This window comes from Pseudonaja textilis, chromosome 2, assembly GCF_049901715.1.
Source record: "Pseudonaja textilis isolate UNSWEBS1 chromosome 2, rPseTex1.2, whole genome shotgun sequence".
NCBI lineage: Eukaryota > Metazoa > Chordata > Lepidosauria > Squamata > Elapidae > Pseudonaja > Pseudonaja textilis.
In genome coordinates this window covers 148,070,496-148,089,000 of record NC_141991.1, presented here as the reverse complement: position 1 = coordinate 148,089,000, position 18,505 = coordinate 148,070,496, and the positions used below count along the sequence as shown (strand labels likewise).

Below are 18,505 nucleotides of genomic sequence, written 5' to 3'. Positions count from 1 at the left end.
TCGACTCAGTGTTCCAGCCTTCCAAGGTTGCTAAAATGAAAACCCAGATTGTTAAGGGCAATGTGCTGACTCTATAAAGCACTTAGAGAGGGCTGTAAAATACTGTGAAGCAGCATATAAGTCTATTTCTATTAATTGTGCCTGGGAAGGCATTTGGCAGTTTTCTGATCAAAAAGGTATGAGAGGAGAAAGTGAGCAATACTTGAGGCATGCAGGATGGAAATCTGTGCAGGTAATATTTACTGTTTATCTAGTCACTGCCAAGCGTAAGGAAGATAATGTATTGCATAGTTGTTGGTTTAGCAAACCATATGATCAGATGAATAGAATTGAATGATGGAATATTTTGTATGAATTTGGAATTGAGAATAACTTGCTCAATTGAGAGAATAGACAATGAAATTTATACAGAAGTAAACAAATGAAATGATTGTCCAGTGGTTCACACTGAGCAGCCAATGCAAATAGGTATAATATAAAAATGTATTTTTTAATAAATGTATGAGGAATACTTGTGTTTAACACCACGAGGTGTGTTGTTGGTTGGGTATGTGGAGATGTACATACTTTTAATAGGCAGTAAGCATATAATGCTGTGTTTTCCCTCAGAAACTGTGGTATTCTAAAGCATATGATGCAACTAGAGTTATGGATCTGAAAATTAATGTATCAAAACCCAAAGCAGATGTGTTGGACATGGAAAATGTAGTGAACAAGCATAATTTAAATGTAAATGGCAAAAACCACAGCATCTGTATTAAATTGTGTACAGTGTTTGGAAAAATGTATTTTTAAGATGTCCAAATGCTGCTAAAAGAGGAGAAGGCAGCATGTCTGAGGAACAATTGAAACAATATCTCTGTGAAGAAGTGTGTTTCTTCTAGTTTGGTTACCCGGAAGTGAAATTTTCACAAGAGGCATAAAAGTTGAATAAACTATTTAAAAACCATTCATGATAAAGCAAGATCATCTGGAGGAAAAAAATATGAGGACTGAATTGCACAGTAAATGAAGCAAGGTAGAATGATTTGGTTGAGAAGAGAAGGCTGAGTGACTAGATAAAGTTAGTAAGACTGCTTACCTTGAAAGGGAATAGCTGGAAAGACATATGTATAAAAATATTGCTATATTTTTAAACTCTATTTTTATTATAATGTCAATTTGAAAAAAGATAGCTAGCCAACTTCACAAATAGAACTGCCATAATAGCAAGGACATTAATTTGGAAGGTATGGATTTAAGCTGATTCTACGGTGGAATCAGTTTCCCCAGGGGTGGTAATAGACTGACTCAAATGTCATGCAAACCTGGACTGAGTGTAAGTTAAGTATTCATATAATCATGCTTATTTATATAGTTACGGATTCTGATCAGCTATTTTGGTACATCTGTATTTTCAATTCATCATTGATTCAGAAGAATCCAGCAGAGAGAAATACAAAAATTATTTGCAACTTAAAACAAAGCAAAACAATATCTTTACTTACTGTACAGTACATAATCTTATCATGAACCTTAATTTTACATTATACCAATAGGGCAATTCTACAGAAGTCTTAACTTTACATTTCCATCAGCCTCTTGAGGACAGTTTCACCCAACGGGTACTGTAGGTGGGACTCGTTTCCAAAGAAGAAATTCAAGCTAACCAAACTAGTCTCGGGTGATCAGATATGCTATCTTCCATGCCATCTCTACATCCTTAGCATTTAGAAAGTTGAGCGATAGGAAAATCAGCCTGGCATGTAATCAGGTGAATTTTGCTCTGGGCATGTCCACAGTAATGGTCTACAAAGTGGAAATCTAGTTCAGTTATAGCACTTTTCCTTATTTATATCAATGGGCCATTGGCACTAAAGGCAAATAAATTTAATAAATAAATAATTGAACTTTTATGATCAGATATATTTTGCCCAAGTTCTCCACTGTTCCTTGCCCTCATATCAAATGCTTTCAGATGCTGGTAAGATTAGTGTTACAATCCATCTTTGGATACTCAGACATTTGTTGTGCAGTAGATTTAAAAAAAAATCATTCCAGCAGTGTTTGTAATGGAAAAAGTGATTCTGTACATGTTGCCAACCATTTTCAATGCAATCCTTCTAATAATTTGTCACTGCATTGAAAGTCTTACGTGAGTCCTTTATACTCTGTAACACTGACATCTGTAGGCACCATTAGTGATTCTTCAACATTCTGTTTTCAGTCACTGCTCTTTTAACAGTTTGAGTTCTGCTTGGCATTTAACAAAATCCATTTTTCTGTGCCCGCAACTGTAATATACATTTATTAGATTTTTATTCCACCCTTTTTTTAATCAACTCAAGTTGGCATGCATACCTAAATGTTCCGGCTTCCCACAACAACCTTGTGAGGTGACTTGCACTGATAAAGACTGACTATCACAAAATCACCCAGGTGCCTTTCATGCCTAAAGGAAAACTGGAACTCACGATCTCTTGGTTTCTAGCCTAGCATCTTTAGCCACTAGACCAAACTGGCTCTAGATCCTTTGGGGCAATCGTTTGGAGAATGAGAACTTTATTGATATGGCTAATATAGAGAAGTACAGAGTGATGGTATAAAACAGATACAGAAAGGGCTTTGGGTGCATAAAAGTGCATTCTTTTCTGTGTGTGTTCATAGTCCACATTGGTTCTTTCAATTCAGTGGATTTTTGCAGTCAATTTATCATCCAACTCTTGATACCAAAGCAGGGGGTGGGGGTGAGGAATCAAACTACAGCAGCTGAAAGAAAGTGAAATTAGCAGATCTGGTCCTGGGACTCTTGAATGAGTAAACGGTTTGGAATCCAAGGAAATCAAAGTCATATTGATCTTGGCCATGATTTGTTCTGCTTGTTGCTCAAACTTTAAGAATTTTACACTGCTTTACTACATAGGGCTGTAAACAGTGTACAAAATAGGAGTAATAGCAATGAAGTATTTATTGTGGTTTGAAATGAAACACCTAATTCAATGAAATCCCCAAATCAATGCAACAATGAATTATCACAGTCCTGTCTAATGCATGGGTGTCAAACTTGTGGCGTCCAGTTGCAGTCACGTGACGTTTCGCAATGTTTTCTTCCTTCACGGAGCTGGGGTGGGTGCTGCCAGTTTGACTCCCCTGGTCTAATGTCTATGTATATAGACATTAGGTTGTGTATGGCTGTAGTAGTATTAGTATCCTTCTTATCTTCCTTACTACCCCCTCTTATTAGTATTATTATTATGAATATTATTTCTCTGTTGCTATACATGTACACTGAGGGTTTCCGCACAGGAGACAAATCTCTTGTGTGTCTAACCACACTTAGCCAAATAAAGTATTCTAATTCTAAATTCTAGTTTGGATAAAAGCAAGATACAATAAGACTTGTGAACTGCTTTAGCTATTCAATCTCTGAAGACCTTCTTGAAAAGCCAGGTCCAACTCTTCTTAGGAGGCACTGACCTCCAGAGCAGGGTGGTGCACAGCGGTAGAGCTATCACCAAGCATGCCAACCTCTTTGTCTCCTCCCTCTGTAAATCACAAGAGAAGGAAACTCTCTACACGCTTTTTCTCATCACCTGGTTTGGCCAAGTAAACACCTGGGTTAGGTAGACTCAAAAATACAAACCATGTAATTTTCCTCTCTTCCTCTCTGTAATCAGTGGAGGAGCAAGCTATCTATGCAAGCAGTAAAATTTGTTCTAGGTCCTCTGCTCCATATATTGTTCTTTGGGAGCCAAAATTGGACTCCCATGGCTTTTTATCATTACCAAATTGAAATATTATCTTCCCATCCACAATGTTGAAGAAAACTATACTGGCATAAAAAAGTGCTATTCCCATCATGGATCCCTACCCTATCTAATTAAAATTTCTGAAGATGCCTAACTCCCCTATAAGCTACACTGACTATGTGTCCATTATTATAAAGGGCAGGCTTTATTCAGATAACTTCCTTTAGCTTTATTTAAAAACAACAATGTTATTCGCCCTTTATTTTGATCATTTAATTTTTACCATACAAATGGCATCACTAAATGCATAGTCATTCACATTCATCTACAAACTTAAGAATTTGAATGCTCTTTCAAGGAAGGAGGGAAGGGAAGGAAAACATTCCTTTACCTGGATTCTAATTATGTGGCAAAGCTCTATGATTTCTCACATTTGTGGAAGGCTGCCAAAAAGGATCTGAATTTATGAGTTCCGTATGTTGATCTCTACTTTCCTCATACAAATCTAATCATGTACACAGCCAAATAAATGAACTGGAATTCTCTTTGTAAGCTTGCTTAGTTACTTTCATATTTTATCCTGCACTGTATTGTAATAAGCAATCTGTACAACCTTCAACAAGTTTGTGTTTTCTCCTTTACTTTTGACTCCCAGTAAAATAGTTTGCTTTTCATATGTAACCCTTTTTCTGAATATATAAATTTACCCAGCGTATTAGTTACTTTTGCTTCTTCAAAGTCTTTCTTTCTGCAGTTCTTGGCCATCTTTGCTTCAAACACAAACTTTCCTGCAGAATCTGCAGATTTTAAATTTTAAACGGATGCTCCCTTGTAGACTGATATTTGCACAAGCAAATTCTACTTTAGTTATACAGCTGTTGGGTAACTGATGAATTCAAACTTTTATTTGTCCAAAGTTGCCTTCAGCTGATAGAATAACAGAGTTGGAAGGGACCTTGGAGGTCTTCTAGTCCAGCCCCCTGCTCAACCCTATACCACTTCAGACAAATGATTATTGAACGTTCTGATTTCTACTATTGAGTTTTACTTTTATATTTCATTTTTCAATAGAATGGGCTAGACACTATTATTCTTAAATAGTATCTGTATGAGAGTTTTTTTTTTCTTTTGCATCCTTCAGATTTTGGCAGCTTTGAAAGCCATAGATTCATAGCAGTTACAAGCATGAGCTAGTTAATCTACAGCGGTGTAAACATTTTGCTCTCAGGACTCCTTCCCAATTTTAATAATTAACTTCAAAAGAGTGTTTATTTGTGTGGAACGTACAGTATTTATCAATATTTACTGTATTAAAAATTAAAGTTGATGCATTTGTAGAATATGTATTGAACCACGTAAAAATGACATTAAACCCATTAGATATTAATACAAATACAATGTTTTTCATGAGAACATTTTTATGACTGCATTTAGAAAAAAAACATAATGAGGAGTGACATTCTTTTAAAATGTTTGCAAATCTCATCAATATCTGGCAAATAATTCTGATTTTGCAGACCACTCCTAAGGTCTTGGGGAAACGCCAGGGGTCTCCCTCTCTCCCCCCCCTTTCCCAGAATACAATAGTCTCAACATCCTTGAGATTAATGTCAAGAACCTGCCTTTCTAACGTTAAAGGCAGAGTAAACCCAGCAACATCCATGGGAAATCTGGATCAAAAAAGTGAAGGCAATCTAAACTCTGAGCTTTGTGCATATGTGCCATCTTCATTTTTGGCCCTCATTGTGGTTACCACTGAGTAGATCTATTCAATGACCTGTTTCCTATATGTAAATATTTACTGCTGTTCAACTGGAGTTCTGATAATTATTTGATGCTTTTACACTTCTGCTGTCAACAAAAGCAAAACTTTAACCAAAAGGCTGAATAAAAACAGGAAATGTGGTCTAGTGCAGAGGTATGGAACCTGTTCCTTTAGAAAAAGATGACAAAATCTCTGATTAAGAAACAAAACTCCAGTACTGTAATAGAAAATCCGCTTCATCGGAGTGATTTTTCCCCTTTGTCTTTCATCCAATTGCCTATCAAATTCTTGGGAAAACCTAGGGTTTCATGCAGTACAATTTGAAACCTCTAGTCTTGTGTTAGCCCTCACTGTAAATTGTTCTAGCATTTAAGTTGTAATAAGCAGGAATTTTTCATGATATCTTTAATTGCAATTTAAAAGTTATGCTAAAGCAGGGTAACCTTGGGTGACTGACTTCTTAGAGAACTACTGCACATTTAAAAGGAACGCATATCACTTTTTAAAAAAGAAAACAAACCTCTTCCTCTTCTTAAAATAAGCACTCAGTTTGTAAATAAAGACTGCTGTTGTCATATCACAAATTGAAAAGCTTTTAAATTTTTTAAAAAGCCCCGTAGATGAATCAGTCCTCAAAGTAAAGCAAATGCACCAACTAATCCAGTGGTGTCAAACTCGCGGCCTGCAGGCTGGATGTATCATGTGCTGGTCTCATCCCCCTGCCCGGGTTAGCGATACGTCACGTGATGACACCATGACAATGCGAGTTTGACACCCCTGAACTAATCCTATTCTAGCTTAAGTCTGTGAAGTATCTGTGAAAGGGAATAAATGTTGACATGTTTATTATGGCACCATCACACAAATAATGCACATTACAGCATTACAGGCTTGTATGGAATATCAAGTTGCCAGTACATGTCAATTGAGTGATGAAGTCGATCTCAAATATGCACACACACTATATCAGTCAGCGACTGTGGGGGGCTTACAGTTCAAAAACTACATTACAATTAAATTATTATAAACATTTTATAAAACACTAAAAACACCCAGATTAAATACACATAGCAGCCGAGATACATGGCCAGTCAGCAATACAGCCAGGAAACTGGGTCCAAAATGCATTCAGCAGCCCAGCCATGGGAACCCAGCCAGGTTTGTAGGGCCTTATGGAAGGCTTACAGGTTGGGGGCCATCTGATTTCCAAAGGGAGGATGTTCCGTAGAGCACAGGCCACTGTAGAAAAAATTCATCTTCTGGTCTCTGCCAGCTGATGGGATCTGCAGCATTCTGCTTGATCTAGTTAGATAGGTAAAGACTCTTGGAAAAAGGCAATTCCTTGGGTATCCTGGGTAACGTTTATTGCTAAGTCTGGTGTAGAAACTGAGAATGATGGGTGGCCTGTGCTACATAGCTTCTTCAAACCTCATTAACCATGGATCAAGTCACCAATATTCCCCTAATATCAGAACTCAAGTATAGAGGTCGTCTTCAACTCAAAACTACGACTCAGCCCAAAATTTCTGTTGCAAAGCAAGGTAGATGTTAAGTAAGTTTTGCCCCCTTTTACAATCTTCGTTTGCCATAGTTCTTAAGCAAATCGCTACAGAATCATGCATTTCATTAAGCAATTCTGGCTTCCCCCACTGACTTTGCATTTAGAATTAGAATTAGAAGAACTTTATTGTCATTGTACAAGTACAACAAAACTGTGGATGCACCCCAGCAACTGTTCACAATACAATAAAACCAAAGCACTTAAAAATGAAGATAAGAAAGATAGAGTACCCAGGTCTCCATTTGCAATTTGAGAGTACAATATCTACGAATACACACAAAATATACATCCAACACTGACTGTAACACTTAGCCGAGTATAATACACAAGAGATGGATTGTACTGTAATATGTTATTATACATCTGGATGGGGTAATGAGATTTCACATCTTTTCACATCTTAATGAGGTAGTGACTTCGTGTTTATTTGCAGTTCGTATGGCCCAGGGAAAGAAACTATTTGTTAGGCTGGTGGTGTGGGATTTTATTGACCTAAAAATGTCAGAAGATGTCTGGGAAGGTTTCAAATGGTGATCACATGACCCCAGGACAGTGTAACTGTCATAAATATGTGCAGTTGCCAAGTGCCCAAATTTTGATCACATGACCACGGGGAAGCTGCAGCAATGGTAAATGTAAAAAATTGTGACAAGCCCACAACTGGTGGGCTGCAGGGGGGGGTTCCCAGGGGTTCGAGAGATCCCCTAGCTAAGATTCTGTGCAGTTCAGAAAACCCCCAAATCCCACTCCTGGCTGGCCCCGCCAACCCCGCCCTGCCCCTCCCAGAAGTCCCCACCCGTCTCGTTTTGGATGCAGGTAAGTGCAGGGTGCGTGTGGAGGCTCAAGGAGGGTGAAAAATGGAGCTCCCGGAAGTTCAAGAAGGCCGGAAATGGGGCTGTTTCCAGCTTCCATAGGGCCTCTGGAGCCCAGGGAGGCTGTTTCCACCCTCCCAGAGGCTCGATGAAAGTCTCCAGAGCCCAGGGAGGGCAAAAATGCCCCCCCCCTCCAATGGTGCAAGAGGTCGGCTAGGCAACACCCACCATGGCCACGCCCACCCAGCAACCAAGCAGAGAATCCCTTGCTAATCCCACCCCTGGTCACAAGCCATTTTTTTCAGTGCCATTGTAACTTCAAATAGTCACTAAACAAATGGTTATAAGTCGAGGACTACCTGTAGAATGAAATATGAGGCAAACGGATTTTTTCAGGAACTTCAAAGCCTTTGCGTTAATCCGTGTCTGCTTGTGTTATCGGTGAAAGGCTTTGTGAAAGAATACGGATATGGAAATTTCCACTTTCTATGTTATTCCATCCCCTCACCCACATATTGGAGACATTAGAGCTGTGGAATAGTAGAGGTCTGTACTTCAGAAAAATTAAACTAACATATAGGTAGACCCCAATTTATGACTATTCATTTAACAACCATTTGAAGTTACAACAGGACTGGAAAAAGAAATGATTTATGGCTAGTCCTCACACTTATGACCGTCACAGCATCCTGGCAGTTACATAATCGGAATTTGGGCACTTGGCATTCAACAGATAATTACAATAGTTGCCACATCCTTGGGTCACGTGATGGCCATTTGTGATCTTCCAGAGGGCTTCCAACAACATAGCCAATGTGGGAAGCCAGATTCACTTAGCAACCACAGTGATTCATTTATCAACCTTGGCAAAAAAAAGGTTGCAAAATCAGGCATGACTCACTTAACAATGACATCACTTAGCAATGGAAGTGCCAGTTCCAATTGTCATAAGTTGAGAACTACATGGACCTATTTATATGCGGAAAATCTGGCCAGTTACATGTAAGTGCCATGCTAAGAAATTGCCTTTTCTTCTGAAGTTATCAAGTACGTTCCATGGAGAAAGGAAGAATGTGGTAACCAGATGTTCCAAATGCTCCTTATCTGTCCTGTTAGGAAATGAATCTGTCATTTAGAAGTCTGGGTACCCAGAAATCAAATAGAGCTCAGACACAGAGAGCCTTGGGATCATCACTCACTATTCAGCCGAATGGACTTTCTCTTGCCTTGTGTGTCAAATAAGCAGATGATACTGATCACTTTGGAAACAAGTTCAATAGACTTGCCCACTTCCACAGTTCTGTAGCTGTACTGTCTGGAGGTCAAATTCCCTCAAAATGTAATTACCCGATGCTCAGTGCAGTGTTGGCCTACCAAATGAGAACTTTAAAAAGGCTTTATCTAACCCCTTTCCCCCCATACCAGGTCTCCTCTATCTATGAGTCACTTATAGAGAAACCATAATTATTGGTTTCTGAACTCTACAACTGTTACCACCTTCCCAACATTTCTGAACTGCTGGAATGGCTGCAGAAGGCGCACGGTTTTAATAGCTTGGGTGTTAGGGAGCTTACGACCTAATCTACATTAAAGACAGGCAACAAGACTTAACTGCATTTGATTCATATTATGGGAAATGCAAATATATAGTACAGTAATTCTGTTTAGATTGGCATGCAGCCTGTTAGCCTTCTTAAGATTTTTGAATTACATTTTTATGAACTTGGACAATTGTTGTATTGTGCATTTGGACAACTTGCTCATTTATACCAAAAGTTTTGTTCTCCATACTGAGAATATTTGGAGAGTAGCAGTTATGACTGCTGTCCGGTTTCAACTCAAAAAAATGTGCCTTTCATTTAAGGCTTGGTCTGGGCTATTTGGACCATTGCATTTTCTTGAAATAAATTGAGACGGGTCCAGCTAGTGTTGAATTTATTTTGTTTTCTTGGAACTCTGCAGTATCAGGGACATAAAATATATTCTAAGCTTTGCCTATTTTTATTGTAAATTTGTTCTTAATCTTGATTCAACTTACTAAGAAATTGTTTCACTTAAATTTAGCATATTTCTTCTTGCATACTTGTTATGCCTTGCATACTTGTTATGCCTCTACCTCCTCTGCTTCTTCTCAGACCACAATACTGCTGCAGATGTCTTAGGGTGAGTTATCTATGAGCAACAGATTTTGTCAAACTTCCTTTGTTGAATTGAGATTCTACCTGATCTCTCCTTCGATCACACTGAAAAACAGGGTACAAATGCATCTTTGAACAGCATCTTCTTTGCTATGTACTGAAAGATAGTTGGCTCAACCTTTCAACTCTTGTTCAGTTTGCTTAAAACAACTCAGTTCATACATCTACTTAGATGTCATTAATATAGGCCATCTATAATTATCACCTACTCCTGCTGGAAGTACTGTGAGGCTTTCTCCCATTCCAGAGACCTTATTTTCTCCAAGTTATTTAGCACTTCCTGAAGAATCAGTTGGACCATGCAAAGGCCTATTAACTATCATCAACATCACTATCTTCCATTGATGATGGAGATGAATCTGGTCCAGTTTTGTACCAGATTTCTTCCCTTAGACTGACTAAAGAGATGGGTGCCAACCTTATTGGACTCTTTCCCCTAATCACATTGATCAATCCTGTGGCGTTTTGTTGGCAGCTTCTAGGCCTGGAATGCTTCTCCATAACCCATCTTGGTATATGAGGTGCATATTGGATCACAGTATTAGATCAATGAACCAGAACACTTACAGGAACAATTACCCCAGCCAAATGCATCTGAGGAGGTCATCCTGGAAAAGGCTGTTTGTAGTACCCTATTTTTGTGAAGTGGTGGGAGCTAAGATCAGAAAGCAGAGGCTCTCTATCATGGTGCCTATGCTATAGAACAGCCTCCCTCTAAAAATTATAAGATTGGCCTCCTCTCTCTCCTCTTCAATGCCCTTCTGGAAGGTTTTAAAAACAGATTTCCTAGAGGGCCTTTGGCTACCTATTTTTTATGATTAGGTTTTCTAATGATTGTCTTGGATGTATTGTGCACTGTGTTTTTATTTTATTTTTTTTATCTTGTGGAAGTTTTACTATAGCATGCCATATATATATATATATATATAGACCTGATATATGATCTTGTCTTTCCTGTCTGCAACAAAACAAATTACCTACCCCATTCATGTCTGTGAAGCTTCAGCTATATGCAGGATCTTGAATACAAGGCTGAATGTCAGCACTTATTGTGGTACCTGATGTAAACTCTGACAAAAAGGAGATCTGGGCTTTTCTTTTCCTTCTACTAAAGCTTTAAATGAATTATAGATCTAGTCTGCTTTGTGCATTCTCAGTGAATTGCCACCAAAATATGTGTGACTCTATTCAGCTACTACAGCATATAAAAAGAATATTCCCACCATTAAATCAAGCTATTCCCTACTTGTAGGTGTGTCTCCATAGGCAAAACAGGCTTGTTCTTTTGGACTTAAATCCTGATGCATACCTGAGTCTGCAAAGCACCGCATCTAGGAGACGACAAACATGGGTGTGGAGAATGGAGCTGCCTCCTACTCAAAAGTATGTAAGTAGTAGCTTCTCACTACATCAGTCTGCGATTTCAAGGGCTTAGATAAGGGCATTGGAAATATGTGGAAAATGTGGTTCCAATAAAGCCGTTGCCATGTGGTATTCGTTCCTGGAATACTTGTGTTAGCCTCTTTCTCTTATGTGCTATGGAAACAGCAGGTGATCCCCTGCCAAAACTTCAAAGGAAGGAGCATAGAAAATAGCCGCACACACCCACTTACCTATTTTGCTAATATGAAGGAATGAACAAAGCTTACGTATTTTCCTGAAGCATTTTTGCTGCTTCACTCAAGCCAGGAATAACTTTAAGTGAGCTGAAGATCATTTACACTCCTTTGGGCAGGCATTCTCTCCCTCAGTGTACTATGACCCTTTTGCAAGTCGTCAGAGGTTGGAAACCTGCGAAATGATGGTGTAGTTGTGGTGAAAGAATATGCATCTGTAGACAGATTCCCCCACACCACTTTCAGGATTTTTAAATTGCCAAAGGCTGTTGATAAAAGAGCTTTCTTGCAGCTCTTCATGTTTTGTTTCTTTGAGCCCTTAATGTCTTCTGTTCTTCCTAATATTATACTTTTTTCCGATGCCCCCCGTTTTATATTGTATTTTTTCTGATGCTCCCTATTTCAGGAATGCATTTCAACATTCATTTTCCTCCTTCCTCCTCTTGCTCCTCCTCCTCCTCCTCTTTGTTTCACTACTCACTTTTTTTAGACTTGATTTTAAAAATGTTAATTCAACATCACATGTACCCAAATGACATGTGCATGTAAAACTGCCGTTACAGTATGTTGTAAAAGGCATTGTCAGGATTCTGGCAGTTACCCCAATTAAATCACCAGTTTCGAGCCAAACTTCCAAAACTTCAAAAGGATTTATTGGGAGTTAACATGTCCCACATTGCCTGGGTGTAGCCGACTCTGAGACACATAATCCATTGTCACCCTTGACCCTGGTTTCCCCCACCCCCTGGGTGTATCATAATTCATATTTATAGCCAAGAGTGTTCTCATGTTCTCCAGTTAGATTTTTGAAGTTAGATTTTGGAGAACAATCATGTTCTCCAGTTAGATTTTTGTGCGGCAGAAACGTCAGCCACCTAGTTACTAGCTCTGAAAAATTATGTATGGAATGCACTTTCGATTTCCAAGCTGCCACACTACTCTTCCAAACCCTTTTCCCTCCTCCCTTTCTGTTGGCAACTCTAAAACGACCATAGAAATATTTTATGAGTTGACAGGTATCTAGAAAGCCATAACAACCTATTTTTAGTAGAAAACATTGCTGTTTTTGTACAGCTATATTAGTGAACATGTAAGGAGACAATGGCTGATCTTATTGGCTATTCAAGATGCAAAATGCATCTTATGGGCCTCAAATAACTCAGCTCTACCTCTTGCAATCCCAAGAACAGGTTCCCTAAAATCATCTCAGCTCCAAATTTTGGTCCATTTAGAGTGTGGTGACTTGATGGAGGTTAAGATGCAAAATAAATCTTTCAAAAGCTTAAGACATTAATTTCTTCCTTTTATCCTCCTCCCTGCCCCAAATCAAACTAACTTTGGATTATGTCCCTGAGTACTTTAGTGAAGCCTTTGACATTCCATGCAAAGCCCAAGAACATCTCAAACTGACATACTGTACAGTACACTTCAAGCTAAATACAATCCAAAAAGGTGTGTTATTTTATCAGATGCTACTATTAAGCTTCTTCATCTTCTCTTCCCACTTCTATCCACACATCTTTTCTTCTGTATAGCTTTATCACTCCCAGTTGGGTTTCTGTTCCTGTTTTTAATCTGATTTAGAGAGGAGGTGCTTATGTATGTGCAGATGTGTACATGTACATAGTTGGGCATGGTCTAATCTGGAAGGGAAAAAGTGTATGGGCTGAAGACAAGGAAACCAGTTCCCGGATAGAATGGACTTGAGTCTTGGGAGGGTTTGAACAAGATCTTCTTTGTATTGTCATCTCTGCAGCAACTCTACAGAAGTTGGAAAAGTCAGAAAGTCTCATATCTCAAGCAAAGCTAAACTAGATAAAAGCAGACTCTGCAATGGACACTGAGCAAGAGATAAATAGGATAATATCGCTAAGAAATGGTGATTCAAAACTTAACAGCCTTAAGTTGCAATTTAGCAGCTTTGCCATTCCAGTACTGTAGCTCTTGTTTTCTTTTCTCTATGATGGTTTGGGACTGTTAACTCTTTAGCATCTTTGCATGGGACGGCTTATTTATCCATGAGTGAAACTTGAGAACCTATTACTTTTGGCTAGACTTTATAGAGAATACAGTAGGTATGGCAGGAAGAAGAATTTATTTATTTTCCGTTGCTCAGTGATGAAGTTCTTACTCGGGCTTTTTCTGACTCACATTGCATAAATGGTTCTAAAGAAAAGATAAGGTGCATTGTATGATCTGACAAATCCTTCCTTTAAAAACCTGCCAGTCATAAACTCATTCAGTTACTTTAGAAAAACACACTGTGTCAGTTTAGTCTATATCCCAACACGTACTCCTGTACCCCGAAGCCTGCAAAACAGCAATAATATTGACCAGTTCCACAGTATTATGATAACTCCTGAAAACATGGATAAATTGGAAATGGTTGCAAACACTTGAACACTTTCACTCAGGAAAGCCTCTCTCTCCTTTTCCTAAACAATCTCTAGGTTGTTTTTAAAGAAACAAACTGAGAGGAAAGCAATCGGGTTTAGTTCTTAGCATTTTTTAAAAAAAGAAATCTGCCATATGATTGCCTGATTTGGATGTTTTATTCTAAACATGAAAAGCATATATTGGGGAAGGACGAGTCATTGACGCTTGTATACTTATCCATTTCAAAATCCCCTCCCTGTGTTATTTTTTCATCCAGTTAACACTTATTGATAATTTTGGCATCCATCTTGTGAAAAAATGAGTTAAAATGGTTGGAAGAATATGACCTGGAAAAGTGACAGTGAAGGGATGTATTCCACCACCCTTAATCAATTTTTTTCCTGGCTCCTTTTTTGCTCATATGTCTCCTTTGAAGCAAACTTAAAGTCATGAGCCCTGGGTTTGCCTTGTGATGCTTGGCTCATTTACTTATTTTCCTTTCTTGTTTCCTGAGTAAAAGGAAGAATCAGTAGGCACGCTGAACTCATAAGGCTCCAGTTCTAAACAATGGAGTGCTTTGTAGACCAGTCTTGCACTCTTCTCAAACAAAACCTCTCATTCACAAGACAATTCTGCCTAAAGAACTCTGGAAGAGCTAATATCCTTCATGGCTTTATTGGAGCGCGGCATGCGCCTGTTGAAAGGAGAGCATTCTTTATGAGCAGAGCTCCATTCAGCCCGGAGGGACTCAACAGGCCTCTCCCCCCCATGGAGCAACATGTTTTCATAAAGCCGCCTTTTTCCAGTAAGACATCTTTGTTTTCTAGTTAAAGTGGCGGCTGGCTGACTTCCGCAAGCCAAATGTATGGGCAATGTGGAGCAAGGAACTGAGGTGCACGTGAAAAGAAAAACGCCAGAATGATTGCTGGCAGCTGCCAGATAACGAAGAGCCTTTGGCCTCTGCTGAGTGGCTGGCTAACTCGTGTGGCCACCTCAAGATGGACAGACAGGGATGGAACAGACAATGGTCTACGCCCATAGTTAGGTTGCTTAGAACTTGAGTTAATTTGAAGCTTAAAATGTAAAGTCGTCTCCTTTGCTGAACATCAAATCAAATCTTTATTATGATCATAAACCAGCATATCAAAATGGTGAACAACAGGCAATTGGCCCTTTTATGAAACTTGCATTGACAGCTCACCACCTAATGGTGAGCTGCCTAATGGGGATATGTCCTCTCTAGCAAAAAGCAAGATCAAAGAGTCTTTGTCCATCTTTCTTGCTTTGGAAGAGTGAGTTCCTGGACAGAACTTACTTGAGTGAAACCCATGGACATTCCTTCTTCTGTAGCCCCTATTGAAATGAAGATGTGAATGCCATAGCATGCTAGAAGCCAAGAGCAACTTTGCTATGAAATGTTTCATGCAGAACAATACTTCACTTACCTGAAAAGAATATTTTGTTTCTCTGATAATTTACCTGTAAAAGGAGAAGGTTGTCTTTAGACCAGGGCTGTCAAACTCCCGGCCCATGGGCCAGATGCGTCACGCTCTGGCCACGCCCATGCCTGGTTTAGTGAAGGGAGAAAAAGTCACGTGACACCGCTGTGACAACATGAGTTTGACACTCCTGCTTTTGACATACTGGCTACAGAAATAGAGGCTGGTGATGTTTTTCTCTGCCTTCTCTTCCTGGTTTTGGGGGCTGGAGTCTTAAATTCAGGATTGTCTTCCTTTGGATTAGATTCTGATTTGAAGACGAGATGTCAACTGGTTTGTCTGAAGTTGTAAGGAGCAAGTAGGCATGCTGGGAGTTCCCTTCAGCCTCCCTTGACCTTCTTGGGAACTCCACTGGGACTCCTGGCCTTCTGCCAATTTTATGGGACAGGTAGCCAGTATCAAAGCTTGCCAATTTCTGCAACTCAGTTCTTGCTTTTCATTGATGCCTGCTCTGAACCACAGTAAAGTGATACAGAGCAGGCATTGCTAAGTATGAAATACTGAAGTCCTAAGTTCAAGCATTTCTTAGCACAGGACAGGCTGGGGCTGTCCAAGACTAGGAAAATTTCCAATTCTAAATGCAGCCTTTAAATCAGATTTGAATCTTTTCTGCAGATGTAATTCTAGAGGCTACAAGACTGCCTTGCTATGTATCTCAGGGTAGCTGGCACAGTGACTCCTGTAAACTGCTTGAAGAAATTTGCTCAGGTTCTGAAAGGTTGCATGTGATTCTCATTGGGCCTTTATGCCAGAATAATAGCCTCCGAATATCAGGTGTTTATGAAAAGCTATTTTCTGTATTCTGAGTGTTTCATATATATAATTAAAAACCTGTTTGGGTTCAGTTGTGGGTTTTCTTTTTTAAATCCTGAAAATCTGGATTCTGTGACCTTCCTATATGATGCAGCCTGAGAACATGTGCATGATTCCTGTTTTACTACTCTGGCCCTTTGCAGCTATCCCTCTGGCTTTGGAGATTTCGGTAGGCATTGCCCACTCAATTGGAATATATCTCCAGTCATAGGAGGTACAAACTTGTTTCTCCTGTAGTTGCTATTCTATAAAAACTGAGTTTCTTGATAAGCTGGATTTTTGCCTGTTGCTATATTCCTGGTCATTATTTCCACAAAGTCAGAGAACTCAGGTTCCTACAAGACACAGCTTAATATTATTGCTCTCTCATTCTAGGTCCCCTCCTCTCTCCCTTCCTCCCTCCCTACACACACACACACACACACACATGTATGTTGCAGTCTTCAAAATAAAAGCAATGCAGTTAAACTAGCACACATTATTTACATTTGTTTACATCATTATTTACATCACTTATTTACATTTGATTTCTAATTTCTGATTGACCTCACATGTGGCCCAGGCAACGTGAAATCCCCAGTTCTGTCCTATAGCCACCTTGCTACCCTCTTCAGTCACTCTGAGGGCATCTTTTGCTGCTCCCTCAGAGAATGGCCAGATGATAATTCCCCAACCTTTTTCTCTTTCCCATGAAAAGCAGAGTAAAGGAAGAAGTCAGATCAAATGCTCCTGGGCGCTGATTTTGCTACCCTCATTGTCCAGGGGTATCACCAGAGAGGTATGGAAGCTTCAGTCCACTGGTTGGCGAGATAGAGATGGACTGCAGCAGCAAGAATATTTGCATGGTAGCACAACGTTTCTGCAAAGAATAGAAAGAGCAAGGCTAGTGGCTACATGGAAGAACTTGTAACTCACTTGCTCCTTCTCCTCTAAACTAGACTTAAGTATTTTATTTTATCAATGTAGAGCCTATTCTTACTCACATAAACTCAGTTTGGTTAAACTAAGCCATTAAAAACACTGCCAATTTCTTTAAAAGTTCTACCAGACATAAATATACTCAAATTATACTGCGTATAATCTGTTGATCTGAAGATGTTTCTCCCTTCCGGGGTTGCAAGCCTGCTCCATGCACTGAGCTGAAGCACACAAGCAAACTAGTTGCCCCTGGAGATTCTCAGAAACTGAGTGAGGAGGTTCCCAAAATTATGAAACTGAGTGTTTGTGGAAGTATGTGCGTGCATGCGTGGGTGTGTATATGTGCAGGCACATGTCTCTGCTAGGACAGAGTAATATTTTCTCTCTGGCTAGATGAAGATAAGCCAAGCAAGCTCTTGGCAGCTGTAAGAAATGGCAGAATTGGAGTCAGTTGGATCTATAAACAAAGCAAAGCTGGAAGCAATTTGGATGGCTATCCAAATATGGAACACCTATGGCTCTTCTGTTCTTCTGATGTTAAGAGAGCCTTGGTGTAGAGTTGTAATTGCAGGAATGTTCCAATCTTGGATGGCAAACCTCAGATAAAGAATGTTTCCAAGCAAATACAACTCAGGCAAACAAAGTCACTAATTATGGATAAAGGAGGATTAGAGAGGGGAAGTAGACATATGTTAGACTTTAACTAGAGATAATTAATTGTATGGATCACTGTACTAAACAGTAACGAAAGTTAAGCAGTAACCAAAGTTAACCAATGATGGAGGATAACTAAAAATGTATATAAATGCAAGACTAGACTCCAATAAAGATCATCATGATTCAGTTGTTCATGATCAAACAACTCGACTGCCTCGTCATTACAACACCTTGGGACATCACTGTTGTGTCATATTAACTCAAATTTGGAGAGAGCTACTCTTCTGTGGCCAATAATACTATTTTCCAGTTCACAAAGCAAGGATATTTCTATAAATTGGGCAAGAGTTGTCTGAAAGGTGCTTTTTTTCAAAAGGCAAGAAAAAAAACAGCCCAGTTGCCTTTTGAAAAAGTAACTTTGAGACAACTATGACCTGAATGATTGAGAATTTCCATGGACATTTGGGCTCTTCCCTCTCTCTCTTTAGGGAATTGATGTTGCAGGGAATCCTGTGGCTGAAATATAAAAAGGTGATATATGTTATTTATAGGTTAATGCTTA

At 39.2% G+C, this 18,505-nt stretch overlaps 1 protein-coding gene across 3 annotated transcripts in view; it reads left to right on the top strand.

Moving 5' to 3' along the window:
* The window catches only part of S1PR2 (sphingosine-1-phosphate receptor 2), a 62,037-nt gene that overhangs the window by 22,514 nt on the left and 21,018 nt on the right, over positions 1–18,505 (top strand). Inside the window, exon 2 of one of the 3 annotated variants that reach the window (XM_087925830.1) lies at positions 11,317–11,451. The exons of 1 other annotated variant lie outside the window; for it this stretch is intronic. The gene's annotated coding sequence lies outside the window, so the exon portion shown is untranslated. The remainder of the gene's footprint in view (positions 1–11,316; positions 11,452–18,505) is intronic. One more of the 3 variants, XM_087925831.1, reaches the window with a different exon arrangement.